The sequence below is a fragment of the Hylobates moloch genome, unplaced genomic scaffold (assembly GCF_009828535.3).
Source record: "Hylobates moloch isolate HMO894 unplaced genomic scaffold, HMol_V3 SCAFFOLD_6, whole genome shotgun sequence".
NCBI classification, from domain to species: Eukaryota; Metazoa; Chordata; class Mammalia; order Primates; family Hylobatidae; genus Hylobates; species Hylobates moloch.
In genome coordinates, this window is record NW_026652281.1 from 9402454 (window position 1) to 9417355 (window position 14902).

At 42.1% G+C, this 14902-nt stretch overlaps 1 protein-coding gene across 6 annotated transcripts in view; it reads left to right on the top strand.

The window, feature by feature from the left end:
- Positions 1 to 14902, top strand: part of CDYL2 (chromodomain Y like 2) — a 240981-nt gene that overhangs the window by 53810 nt on the left and 172269 nt on the right. For 2 of the 6 annotated variants that reach the window (XM_058440460.1, XM_058440459.1), the window contains exon 1: positions 4349 to 4652. The exons of 1 other annotated variant lie outside the window; for it this stretch is intronic. The gene's annotated coding sequence lies outside the window, so the exon portion shown is untranslated. Of the gene's footprint in view, positions 1 to 4173; positions 4653 to 14902 lie in introns of those variants that run through there. 3 more of the 6 variants (XM_058440457.1, XM_058440456.1, XM_058440462.1) reach the window with 3 other exon arrangements.

A 14902-nucleotide genomic window follows, 5' to 3' on the forward strand; every position in this document is an offset into this window, starting at 1 on the left:
TCGGCTCACTGCAACCTCTGCCTCCCGGGTTCATGCCATTCTTCTGCCTCAGCCTCCCGAGTAGCTAGGACTGCAGGTGCCCGCCACCACGCCTGGCTAATTTTTTGTGTTTTTTAGTAGAGACGGGGTTTCACCACTTAGCCAGGATGGCCTCAATCTCCTGAGCTCGTGATCCTCCCACCTCGGCCTCCGAAAGTGCTGGGATTACAGATATGAGCCACCGTGCCTGGCCTGAAATAATTTATTAATAAAATCATTTGGACATATCACTCTCTCTCCCTTCATAGTTGTTCTTTGGCTACTTTTTCTAATTTCTGATTATTAGCTTAGTCAGATTTTCTCCCTCCTCTCTAATAATTTTGATAATGTATTTTTGGGTGGGTTTTATTTTATTTTATTATTATTATACTTTAAGTTTTAGGGTACATGTGTACAATGTGCAGGTTTGTTACATATGTAGCTGCACCCATTTTTTTTTTTTTTTTATTATACTTTAGGTTTTAGGGTACATGTGCACAATGTGCAGGTTTGTTACATATGTATCCATGTGCCATGTTGATTTCCTGCACCCATTAGCTCGTCATTTAGCATTAGGTATATCTCCTAATGCTGTCCCCGCCCCCCCCACCCCCCACCCCACAACAGTACCTGGAATGTGATGTTCCCCTTCCTGTGTCCATGAGTTCTCATTGTTCAATTCCCACCTATGAGTGAGAACATGCGGTGTTTGGTTTTTTGTCCTTGCGATAGTTTACTGAGAATGATGTTTTCCAGTTTCATCCATGTCCCTACAAAGGACATGAACTCATCATTTTTTATGGCTGCATAGTATTCCATGGTGTATATGGTGCTGCACCCATTAACTCATCATTTAGCATGAGGTATATCTCCTAATGGTATCCCTCCCCCCTCCCCCAACCCCACAACAGTCCCTGGTGTGTGATGTTCCCCCTCCTGTGTCCAAGTGTTCTCCTTGTTCAATTCCCACCTATGAATGAGAACATGTGGTGTTTGGTTTTCTGTCCTTGCGATAGTTTGCTGAGAATGATGGTTTCCAGCTTCATCCACATGCCTACAAAGGACATGAACTCATCCTTTTTATGGCTGCATAGTATTCCATGGTGTGTATGTGCCACATTTTCTTAATCCAGTCTATCACTGTTGGACATTTGGGTTGGTTCCAAGTCTTTGCTATTGTGAATAGTGCCGCAATAAACATATGTGTGCATGTGTCTTTATAGTATGTATATGCATGTATGTATGTTTGTTTTTTAATTTTGTTTTACAAAAAATTTCATATAAGGCTATTTTTCCCCCTGAACTCAGCTGCAGCTGAATTCTTACGTTTTGGTGTGTGTTGGAGTTGTTGTTCTTATTTTGTAGGTAGCTGATAATTTGGATTACTTTCCTTAGCCAAGGGCTGGTTATTGGGGTGTCTGAGGCTTTATCTTTTAACTATTTTTTTTTTTTTTTTGCTAAGATAAATAATTTGCCTAATCTTTTGGCTGTTGATTTTGCTTTTCAGTGTTTTCTGGGCAGACTAAATGGGGGTTAATTTCTGGGTTTTGGTATTTATTGAGTATTTCTAGTGGACTAGGACTTGTTAAAATTTTTCAGTAAACATTCCAGGCACATTTGAAAAGACCATGTTTTGCATTTGTTATTGTGAAAAGTTATGACTATGATAGGCAGATCACCAACTGCTTTATGCATTTTCAATAACTTTTGTATGTTTTCAACAATTTTAAAAATGATTAACTGCCCTAAATAAGACATTGCTAGGTATTCAGTCGTGTTCTGTTGTTTTTTTAATCATAAATTAAAATAAGAATACCAGAGGAAAATTGGAAACTAAAAGTATAATAATAAAAACAGCACACAAGAATCACTTGTAGTCTTTCCCCACTCTTAACATTTTGGTCAAGTTTCTTTAGCTCTGTTTTGCTGTATATATTTTATTTAGGCACAATTAGAACCACAGTGTATATCCAGTTTACAGCTTAAGCTTTAACCTTATATTTTGACTGTATTTCTCTATCCTCAATGTTCTTGATGGTAATATTCAACCATGTACAGAGGGAATGTAAAATTAGCCGCTTCTATGACTTTTCTTTTTTTGATAGATTGATTTATATCAAGGTGAGCTAATTTGGTATCGATGCCCAAACTGGGTCGCTTTGAGCTCTCAGGACAGAACTGGGAGTAAGAAGAATGAGAGACAAGGGCAGCTCAACGACAGGGATCAACTGTTAAGTTAGGGGTAGAGATGAGGATGAGGTTGTTGTTGGTGGTGGTTGTGGTGTTGGGCCAGATGGTGGTTGAGGGGTGCTGGTAATAATGCATTGGTTTGTTTTTCGAATAGTTATCTTATTTATTCTTCACAAGAATTCTTCAGAAATATTTCTTATTAACCCTATCTTCCATTTGTGCCAACCGAGGCTCTGAGGGTTGAGTGAATAGCTCTACATCACCCAGCTGAGTTTTTTTTTTTTTTTTGAGATGGAGTCTCACTCTGTCACCCAGGCTGGATGGCAGTGGCGTGATCCGCCTCCCGGGTTCACGGCATTCTCCTGCCTCAGCCTCCCGAGTAGCTGGGAGTACAGGCGCCTGCCACCACGCCCGGCTAATTTTTTGTATTTTTAGTTGAGATGGGGTTTCACCGTGTTAGTCAGGATGGTCTCGATCTCCTGACCGCATGATCCGCCCGCCTCAGCCTCCCAAAGTGCTGGGATTACAGGCATGAGCCACCACGCCCGGCCCACTCACCTGAGTTTTAAAGGCCGAGCCAGGGCACAGACCTACACCTCTGGCCCCCAAGCCTATGCTCTTTTCTTTGTATTATTATTATTATTATTATTATTATTATTTAATCTTATCAGAATCACGTGTGAGTGTGAACTGGCTCCATGGCTGCACTGGTGTTCTGTGCGTGTAACATGCTGGTCACTAGGGTCGAGGCTGGAGTCACAGAGTTCACTGTGCCCTGCTTTTAAAGTGCTCATGGTTTAGTGGAGGAAATGAACAGATATAGAATGGATTTAAGAATCCTTCCTGAGAATTCAGGAAAGGTTTTGTGGTACTGATGTCTAATGAGTCTTCAGATGTGATTAAGGGCTTCCAGATGGGCAGAGGTAGGAAGGGTTCCAATCAGAAGGACCAGAGGAAGCCATAAATAGGTGTGTGCAGGAAACGGAGATGAGACTTGGCAGGGTGTATGTGGCTACAAGGCAAAGAAACTAGGGCACTTACTCAGTGGTTCTAGAGGGGTCTGTGAAGATAGCTTTTGGTTGTGGCTGTGACTCTTTTGTCTGGTACATGCTTCTCTGGCATCTGAAGTTGGGAGCGGGGAGAAAGCCCAATCCTGATGCTAGAAGGGACGCTCCAGAGGGCAAACTGCCACCCCGTTCCCACCAGCTACTACTCATCACCGCTACCACTATTCATGACAACATCAGTAACAACAATCCCTGGCATTTATTAAGCACGTAATAGGTCCAGGCCTTGTGTCTAGTCCTTTGCATGTGATATTTTCTTAAATCCTTCCCCTAACCCTATGAGGTATAGGTATTGTTATTCTCCTTTTAATAAGGGGAAATCTGAGGCTTGGAGAGGTTAAATACCTACCCCGGACCTCCCTCCCGAGAAACTGCCAGGCTGGGATTTGAACCCAGACTCTTCAGATGCTATATGCTGAGATCCTCACTATGGGGTGGTTCCTGCAGATAAGGAACATGGACAGGTGGTGGGCCTTTCCCTAATTTTCTTGAAATTTTGTTTTGTTTTATTTTGGCCTTTCTATCTTTTGTTTTGTTTTATTTTGTTTTGCTGCTTTTCTTTTGAGTACAGAGAGAGATTTCTATGCCATAAGAAAACTGACAGTGCACAGATGATGATAAATGGCAGCCAACCCTCAGCTCTGGGGACACAACAGGGAGTAGTGGGGATTGTGGCAAACCTAGGAGAGGTAGTGGCTGTTGAAATCCGGCCAGTTGTTACTGTATTGGAATATAGTCCTAGGGCTGCCGATTTGCAGTCCTATTAATTTTTTTTTTAAAAGAGAAGCTGGGAATCTGGACTTTAAGTTAAGTCTACAAGTTGTTAAAATCTGCTCAGTTTTTTAAGCAAGCTCAGCCAACAGTAATGGGTTGTGATAAAAGCAAAGTGTCCTAGTGAGTGGTCTCTATGTTGTGCCGTATTGCCGGAGAACCTCCTGCAGCCCCACTGGTGTCTCTCCCCCTGCCCCACACCGTCACACCTGTAAAACAGGGCCTTCTAAACTACCTGGTAGTGTTCTTTCCTGGATTGTCTAGTTGTTAAGGGAAGATACTGCCTGGGCTGTCTGAGCCAGGAGTTATTCCCAGTCTGTCTTGGGCACTTGGCTTCCTTTGCCCTACATTCTTGGGGTTACTTTTCCTGTCTTCAGTACTGATTTAGAACAGTCAGAAGATTCCAGAACACTTGAGAGGATGCAAGGAAAATTGCTTAGAATTCGCACTTCAGAAATCTGGCTGTAAGAAGAGAACAAGAGGTCACTACTGGAGTCGGCGCCAAATGGAACATTTTGAGCTTGTCTAAAGAAGCCTTTTTCTTCCCACAGCACAATTCACTACTGAATTCATAGCGCTTGGGATTGTAAAGTCGGATCTCCCCAGGTCAGCAGGATAGGATAATTTGGTATCAATTTATTAGGCTGTCAGCCTGTGCTTCTGCTCAGACACAGTTGGATTTTAGTCCCCCATCATTTGCAGATTGTCATGGGAATGGGGAGTAATTGCCCTTATTTTCACGCAGGTACAGCCCAGCATTTTGTGCAGGTACCTGCTGGAGCCCAGGGGAGAAGGAAGGTCTCGGGAACAGAGCTAGTCTTCTGAGATTTGCTTCCTTTCCATCCACTCTTTACATTCCAAGGACCTGTGTGTGGATAATAGAGAAAAGTGTGAGCTTTACCTTGTGCCTGCAGCAGGCTTGCTGATTGACAGCAGGAGAGAGTATCCTGACAGTCACAGGGCTGTGTAGTTGGGTCATGGCCACGTGTTACTTGTTGTGGGTGAACCAGTGGTGTCATTGGTACCCCCTGCCCTTCCCTGTCTTCTGGGGCAAGAGGGACAACATAAATGGAAGGTCGCTGGAGAAACCCTTCCAAGCTGTCCTGGTCATAGGTAGGATTGAATTGACTCCAAATGTCTCCAGAGGCCTCACAGAGCAATGCTACCATTGTGGTATTTTGCTACCGAAAGCTAAATCTAGGGCAGAAATCACCTCTTGCTCCAGGTTGATAACTTGCGCACTGTCATCTGTTTGTGGCAGTAGTAATAACAACAATAATTATAACAGCTGACATTTACTCACTGTGTTCCTACAGTACGCAGCCATCATTTGAAGTGTTTTAATCCTCACGCCAACTCCGTGAAGGGGGTACTGTTTTTATATTCGTTTTAGGGATGAGGAATTGAAGGCACAGAAAGGTCTGGTGGCTTTCTCAAGGCCACACAGCTAGTAAGTGTCTGGCTGGCATTATGTACTGTGGGCACTCCTGATTCCAGTCTACTGGACTGCTTGTTGCTGTGGGTATTTGGGTATTTATGTGTTTCTTTTGGCTCCTGGTTGCATGGTCACTGGCTGTCTAGTGGAATGGTCTAGGGAATGGTGATCAGCTTTTCCAGATGCTCAGGTGACACAAAAGAGGTTGGCTGGTGTCATGGACAGAACATGGGATTTGGAGTTAGAAGGTCTCAGTTAAAAACCCTCAGACCCCTGCATTCTAGCTGGGGGACCCTTGGGCAGGTTGCTTGAACCTGTCACCTTGATTGGTTTGTTGAACTCGCAGGGTACTAGCAGCACCTGCCCCCAGCATGGGGGAGTGGTTTTGCAGATCAAAGTGTTGTGAATGCACTTCCTTGGTGGAGGGCCTCTAGCACCATGGTTTCGTCATCCTGTATCTGTCACTCACCCTGTAGGTCAGGGGTTTTTCACATTTGTGGCATCAGAGAGACCCTTAGGTTTCTGTTGGCAGAGGCATCCCAGGCCTAGGGGAGACAGGTGGCTCAGTGGCACTGGTTCCTACTGCTAGGCTTGCAGAGCTCACTGCAGGAGGATTGTGGATGGGGATGCAAGACTGTCCCCTTCCTGCTCCTGAGGGACATGCTGCCAGCTGTCACAGAGATAACATTACCGTTCTGTTCTCTGTCAACTGGAAGAGAGCCTGACGAGAAAGTTCTTTTGCTGTGTTGACCCATGCCACTAAAACCTTAGTTTGGTGGAGACCCCTACATGGCCTTTGATTGTAGGTCTTACAGAGCTGGAATATTACCTATCACATGGGCAAGTTACTTCACCCCCTAGAGCCTCAGTTTCTTCACCTGTATTTTGAAGACAATGACATTTTCTTGTAAGATTGTTGGGAGGATTAAATAAAATGATGGAAATAAAGTACCTTCTATAGGGTGCTCCTACATGCTAATTTCTTTTTTTCCCTCTTTTGGTCATCATCTTCTTGCTTTCTCAGGTCAGGAGGTCTGAACAGGGCTTCCTGCAGAAAGGATATCTTCATGGTGTCAGTGTGAAGCTGGTGTTAAAGGATGCAGTGTGTGAAGGGGAAAGGAATCTCTGCTTTCCAGAGCTGTGCTGTGGTTAATAGAGTTGCACAGGGAATGGGGAGGTGAAAACAAAGGCAAAGAGGAGCAGGCCTAGGGAGCAGGATGTCAGCAGTACACATGTGCTAACCAGACCCAGAGTGTGTTCCCCAGGGCTCCCGCCTTTTCTGCGTCTCTGGACTTAGAATCTCACTGATTTGATCTCAATCTTTTGCTGCTTCTGTGTAGCTTTGATGAATTGCTCTAACTTCTCTGTGCTTCAGTTTCTTTATTTTCCAAACAGGAATAATGATACCTAATTTCTCGGGGTTTGAACATATTAAATGGGTGAATAAATGAGTGAATGAGTATCAGCTATCTATATGACTCACTCTAGTAGGGAGGTTCCCTTTTCCCTTTGGAGGAACAGCAGAAGAGGCAGGAGGAATAGTACAGTCCCACCACCACCGCAACCACTAACTCTGATTTCTTTACCACTTACTGGGGGCCAAGCCTGTGTTCAGGCACTTTATCAGCACCATTTCTTCTGGTCATCAGGATGTTGCTTTCAGTTCTTACTTAGCTTCATCCTTAATTGATTTTGAAGGGATTAAATTAAAAAAAATACTAAAACAATTTGAACCGATACAGTATGTATTATAGAAAATCTTGATGGACTGAAATGAAAAGGGCAAAGAAACCAAAAAACAAAAAAACAAAAAACAAAGAAAAACCAGAGAAAATCATCTTGCTTGGATTAAGATGACAACAAATTAAGGTAGAGCTCACAATGTCTGGGGTTTCTGGGGGCTAATGCCAATCCTGCTTCACTGGGATGTAGGTGAGACCTGTGGCTACACAAAGAAACATCTCTCCTGACCCATTCATACACCCCAGTCCAGGTTGAAGTGCTGCTGCTTCTCTTAGAGCTGATGAGTCAATGCAGACAGCTGTTGGGCTTTTTGTCTGTGGTTCCTTGAAATTCAGACTTCAAATTAAGACTTTCACACTTTGTGACTTCTTTTGAATTCTTTCTATTTTATAAAACGAAGAGATTTTAAGAACTTAAGAAGATAACACTTTCTGGGTTGAGGGCTCCCTCACAATGTCTGCACTTACCATTTAAGGTTTTACTTCTGGGAGCAGAAGTGTTGGGTTTTGCTGTGTAATTGTTTCTTGTTTTATTGAGGGCTTAACATGGAACCTGGAGGTTTGCCTACCATGAAGTTGATGTTCAATACATGTAAGTGGAAACAAAAATGACGACATGCTACCAAAGGAAGGTTTTGTGATTTAGACCATCAATTGGTCCGTCCGTCGGTCCATCCCTCCATACAGCCATCCACACACCTACCCACCCACCCACCCACCCACCCTCTTACCCATCCATAGATTTATTCATCTGTGTACTCACCTATCCATTCATCCACCCATTCATCTACCCATCCACCTGCCTGTCCTTCATTTATTCATCCATCCATCCATCCATCCATCCATCCGTCCATCCGTCCATCCATTCTTTATCCATCCTCCACCCATCTACCCACTCACCCATTCATATATCCACTCATTTATCCACTCAACCACCCAGTCTTTCATTTATACATCTGTCTATTTGTCAGTCCATCCGTCTGCCCATCTATCCATCAATCCATCTATCCACCCACCCACTCACTCACCCACCTACCCTGTCACCCATCCATACATCTCTTCATCCATGCACTCACCTACCCATTCATCCACCCTTTCTACCCATCCACCTATCTATCCTCCATCCATCCATCCATCCATCCATCCATCCATCCATCCATCCATCCATTAATTCTGTCAAGTGAATATTCCAGAATGTGTTTAATCAATCCTTGTTGTTGGACATTAGGTAGTGTTAAAGTGTTTGCTGTTGATATTTATGCTTCTTTTGTGACATCTTAGTGGTTAAGAGTCTGGGCTAGGTAGGCATACTGCCTGGGTTTGAATTCTGTCCCCACCTCGTATTGTGTGACGTTGGATGATTCTTGATCTCTGTATATCTGAATTTTCTCATCTGTAAAAGTAGAGATTACATTAGGATCTCTTTCTTATTTTTTAAAGGGTTAAAATACACAATCCATTTGAAGCATAGAACTGTGCTTAGTAAGTGCACATGGTTCCCATAACGTGGTGATGTTGAAACCTTGCACGTAGTTCTGGTTATTTCTTTAGGCTGTTTTCTGAAAGTGAAATTACTCACCAAAACATGTAACTATTTCAAAGGTTTTTCACGGGCGTTGCCAAATTGTCCTTCAGGAATGTTGTGAATTAGTCCAACATTAACAGCTCCACCGTATGAGAATGCCCATTTTACCTGAACATCTGCCAATGCTGGGCAATTATTTAATTTTTGCCAATTTTGTGAAAATTGCCAACTCATTGTTTCGTTTTTCAATACTTTTATTACTGGTGAATTTAAATATCTTTTATTTGTTTACTGGTGAATTTAAAAATCTATTGTTCGAATATCTTTTGTTTTATTTATTTAAATATCATCTATTACTCCCACACACTTCTTTTTCCTGACCTTTTCCATTAATATGTTCATCTGTTTCTTAGAGCATAGAATTCATTTCAGTATTAAAAATAACTTTACCACCTATGCTGCAAATATTTTCCCCATGATGTTTTTTTAAAATCTGGATTATGACACTCTTTGATATATGAAAATTTAAAATATTTATGTAATAAAAGCTTTTACGTTGTTCTGTAAGCTTAGACCTTGTCTGTCTCTAAATCACAAGTGTGTGTGTGCATGTTTTTTTACATTTAATTCTTGAGGTAAATTGGATTCATGTTGGTTAATGATATAAGGTAGGCATTTTATAATTTCCCTTTACTTAACCAGTTATCCAAATTCCACTTTATTGAATCTAGAATCTAAAATACCATTTTATTATATATAAAATTCTTATACACACATATTATATAGTACATGTTTTATATATATATATGTTTCTGGGCTTTTTATGCAATTCAGTTTTTTGTCTGTGCTTACTTACTACCTTATTGTAGCTTTATTTTTTAATAATTGGCAGTAGAGGTCTTGAATTCTTTTTTTGTTTGTTTGTTTCAGAAATTTCTGGGCTATTCCTGTTTGTTATTTACTTAAAATAAACTTGTCAAGTTTAAAAAATCCAGATGGGGTTTTGATTGAAATTGCTTTAAGTCGAAAAAATTAACATGTTTATAGTAATGAAACTTCCCATCCGCAAATATAGAAGTGTCTCTATTTGGTAAAACCTTTTTTTTTTTAAATGTATCACAGTTAAGTTTTGTGGATTGCTTCATTTAATCCTGCACATTTCTTGTTAAATATATTTCTAGATGTTTTCTATTTTCATTGCCTTTATAAATAGAATTTTTTTCTACTCTATTTTCTCACTGGTTATTGCTGATTGTTGATTATATCTGTATTTGGAAACTACACATCTTTCTGAATTTTTAAATTCATTCTAAAGTATTTCAATTCATTCTCTTGGGTTGTGAAGGTATATGACTATGTATGCAAATAATATTTTAGAGATTCTTTTGTATAGATTACTTCTCATTTTTATTTCCTGCCTTATTGCATTGGCTAGAAATTCTAAACTGATATTAAAAATAATGGTTTTGGATGTCAGGCTTCAATTTTTAATGCTGAAATTTTGTGTACTACAGAACTTGGATGGGTGGGTGGTCATAGTTGTACTTTTGGATTAGGCCTTCTAAATGCTTCTCAAATACATATGGCTGTTCATATGTTTGGCTGTTTCTATACTCACTTCACAACCTCCTCCACTGTAGAAGTGAAAATAAAGAATGAGAATATATCTCAGTAGGATCATGGGCTACGTGATGGAAGTTGTAGTGGGGAAAACAAGTGGCAAATTTCATCCACCCTGGTTTTTGGTGCATCTTCCTGGACGTGCTCATTCCACAGACTGCCCAAGGTTAGCAAGGAACACTGAACTGACAAACTTGTCCATGTGGTTGTCAATCCTGCCTAATTTAGTCAGCCTCTTTTTCTGAGTTAGAGACCTATAAGTAGCTTTTCTGTCTTCTGTAATTTCTCTGTGCACCCGTCCCCTCCTGTGGCACCCATCACCCTCCACAGCCACATGGGGAAGACCCTAGCAAAGACAGTGACATTGCCCCGAAGTCGTTTCATCCTGGGCATCAATGTACGTGAGTCAGCTTTGTGCTCCACAGACTTGGGCTGCTCTGTTGCTACAGCCCAGACCAGCATTTCAGGTAATTGGGCTGTAATTGGCCTGCTGTGGACAGCAGGTCCCCAATGTGAGGCTTCTGTTTTTGGGGACTTTCCCTGACTGGCAGGGAGTAAGGCAGTGACCTCTCTTTCTGTCTGAGAGCAGAGCTCCTATGACTCATTCTGGCTCCCACCTCCCACACCTGAGCTCTGAGCTGGTGCATCTTGTTCCATAGGCTGGTGTGGGTGGCGGTGTGGATGGCAGAGCAGGATGATGCCAGCACACTCCTGGGAGGCAGTGCCAGGGTCTCTCTGGTGTGCTAGGTGCTGTCCTGGGACTGCTGGTGCCCAGCTGCTGTGTGAATCTGCCCTGCTGGGGCTTAGCTCCTGATCTTTTGTCCTATGACACCTCCAAATTTCTCCCTCCGTCCCACTGACGTTTCTTTCTTTAGCTCTTGCATCTGCCCATTCTATTCTTTTTTAGATTGTGATAAAATACACATAACATAAAATTTACTATCTTAACCATTTTTAAGTGTACATTTCCAAGGTATTAAGTACATTCACACTGATGTGCAGTAATCACCACTGTCCATTCACAGAATTCTTTTCATCTTGCAAAACTGAATCTCTGTCCCCATTAAACACTAATCCCACATTCTCCCCTTCCCCCCAGTCCTTGGCAACCACCATTCCACTTTCTGTCTCTATGAAATAAAATACTCTACGGACCTCAGATAAGTGGAATCATACAGTCTTTTCATGACTGGCTTATTTCATTCAGCATGACGTTCTCAGCTTTCATCCATATTGTAGTATATGTCAGAATTTACTTCCTTTTAAAGGCTGACTGTACTCCATTGTGTATGTATACCACGTTTTGTTTTTCCATTCATCCACTGATGGAAAATAAGGTTGCTTCAACCTTTTTCACCTTGTGAAATACTCCTCTGATCTTTTACAGCTGAAGATAATAGTGGTCAAAGCGCATAGCCCTTTTTTACAAAGTTGTTCCTATGAATTTTCACAAGAATTAGAAATTTGCCACTATCATCATCTCCATTTTATAGATGAGGAAACTGAAGCTTGGCGAAGTTAAATAATTTGCCCAAAGTTACCTTTAAAAAATAGCTTAACTGGGCCGGACGCGGTGGCTCACGCTTGTAATCCCAGCACTTTGGGAGGCCAAGGCGGGCGGATCATGAGGTCAGGAGATCAAGACCATGGTGAAACCCCGTCTCTACTAAAAATACAAAAAAATTAGCCGGGCGTGGTGGCGGGCGCCTGTAGTCCCAGCTACTCGGAGAGGCTGAGGCAGAAGAATAGCGTGAACCCGGGAGGCGGAGCTTGCAGTGAGCCGAGATTGCGCCACTGCACTCCAGCCTGGGCGACAGAGCGAGACTCTGTCTCAAAAAAAAAAAAAAAAAAATAGCTTAACTGAGATATGTTCACATATCATATGACTCACCAATTTGAAGTGTACAAGGCAGTGATTTTTAGTGTATTTACAGAGTTGTGCAACATCACCACAGTTAATTGTAGCACATTTTTATCACCTGAAAAAGAAATGCTATACCCTTTAGTTATCACCCACCTATTCCTGTGTTCCCACCGTAGCCCTGGCAACTGCAAATCTACTATCTATCCCTACGGATTTGCCTATTCTGGAATTTCATATGAATACACTGGCACAAGGTATAGTCTCCTGTGTCTGGCTTTTTTCACTTAGCATAATATTTTCTAATTCTCCAAGTTGTAGCATGTAGCATTAGCACTCATTTCTTTTTGTTTCCTAAAATTCCTTTTTTTAAAAAAAAATAGACATGGGATTACTGGGTATATACCCAAAGAATTATAAATCATTCTACTGTAAAGACAGATGCACATGTGTGTTTATTACAGCACTGTTCACAATAGTAAAGACTTGGAACCAACCCAAATGCCCACCAATGATAGACTTGATAAAGAAAATGTGGTACATATACACCATGGAATACTATGCAGCCATAAAAAAGGATGAGTTCATTTCCTTTGCAGGGACATGGATGAAGCTGGAAACCATAATTCTCAGCAAACTAACACAGAAACAGAAAACCAAACACTGAATATTCTCACTCATAGTGGGAGTTGAACAATGAGAACACATGGACATAGGGAGGGAAACATCACATACCGGGGCCTGTTGGGGGATTGGGGGCTAGGGGAGGGAGAGCATTGGGAGAAATACCTAATGTAGATGATGGGTTGATGGATGCAGCAAACCACCATGGCACATGTATACCTATGTAACAAACCTACACGTTCTGCACATGTAACCCAGAACTGAAAGTATAAAACAACAACAACAACAACAACAACAACAACAACCAGTCCCTAAATGCATTAGAAAAGAGAATCTCTCCCATGAGGTTGGGCATTCTTTAGAGAAATGGTTCTCAAGGTGTGGTTCCCAAACCTGGGGACTTGGAGATGCAGATTCTTAGCCTTACTCCAGACCTACTGAGTCAGAAACTCTGGATGTGCAGCCCAGCCATCTGTGTCTTAACAAAACCTTCAGCTGATCCTGATGCATACCAAAATTTGAGAACCACTGCTCTGGAGAAACTTGCCCAGAAAGAGACAAAGAGAAAACCACCACCACCAGCAGCAGCAGCGACAGCAGCAACAACAGTCCAGGCAACATCCGGTATGAAGAGCCATGGTCACAGTACCTAGAGCAAGGTACAGTTTAATACGGTGGCTGAAGAGCTCAGGCTCTGCAGTTCTCACAGCCCTGGGTTTGAACCCCAGCTTTGGTACTTGCTTGCTGCCACTTCCCTTAACCCCTGCATCTGCAAAATAGAGATAATGATTCCTCCCTCTTAAGGTTGTTCCAAGGACTCAGTGAGACCTTACCTGTAAGGCACTTAGTACAGAGCAGCACATTAAGTGAAAGCCACTATACCAGAAAGGAAACTCAAGCAAATCCATCCTCTACAAAAGCGTTAACATCTCTGTGAGTTCAACATCCTGTGGAACAGCAGTCTAAATGGGGTACTCGCACGCTGCTGGGTACAAGCAGACTTGGTTTGGGGGCATGGATAGGTTTGTGTTGCTTAATTTCAAGATCCTCAGTTTTCCTACAGGCTGTACTGAAACTGATCTGCCTGCGAAGGGGGCATGAAGCAAATTCTCTTTCCCTGTCTTCTCTTTCCACAGGAGCCCTTCTGCCACGTAACAAAAGAAAGGCAGAGTTCTCAGCCATCCCAAATCTGAATACGATGCATCATGTAATATAAACTTCCAGGGCTCCTACAGAGGAGAGGATAAATGGAAATACTGGGGTTGTGAACAATGATTGCAAGTGAACAGTTCAAATGACTGGGTAACAAGTCCTTACCCACGTCAAGTGGTTCCTACATAATTGAAGGAAGTCCTAATTGGGCTGTAAGTTGATAGATTGTTAAAAATATTTTTTGATGATAAATAATAGAGTTGAGGTCTCACTATGTTGGCCAGTCTCATCTTGAACTCCTAGACTCAAGTGGTCCTTCCACTTCGGCCTCCCAATGTGCTGGGGTGACAAGTGTGAGCCACAGTGCCCAGCCTTATTTTCTAAGATTCCTTTTTGAACTCAGACATCTGAGTCCACAGTCTCATTGTTCAGCCACATTGCTGTCCTGTCTCCTTCTTCAAACATTGTATACAAGCTCATGTTTACTTGTTGATATCTTCCCAGCTTCCCCTCATATTCAAGAGACTGGGGTTCAGCTTTGTACCTTTCTTGCTCACTGTCATGTGGCACATAAGGGCTTCGTAAATTAAAAATTAGTAACTTGAAAATAAGTGCTTGGTCTGTTGAATGCTGTGTGTTGGACAGTGTTGCAAACTAAACTCATGCAAGGAGTCACTTGTGTTAGTATTCTGTGCATGATGGTTATGTATCATGCTTTGCTGTTAGAAATGACAACAGACAAATGAGAAAATGTTCATTAAAGGGCTCTGAAACAGTGTGAATTATAAATGTATTGATGGTGGGGATGTGTCACCATTTGCAGTTAGATTCAGGAGCTGATGAACAACCCACGAGATGGAGGTTTGCACACAGTGGCCTTGGGCCTGTGGCCAGCTG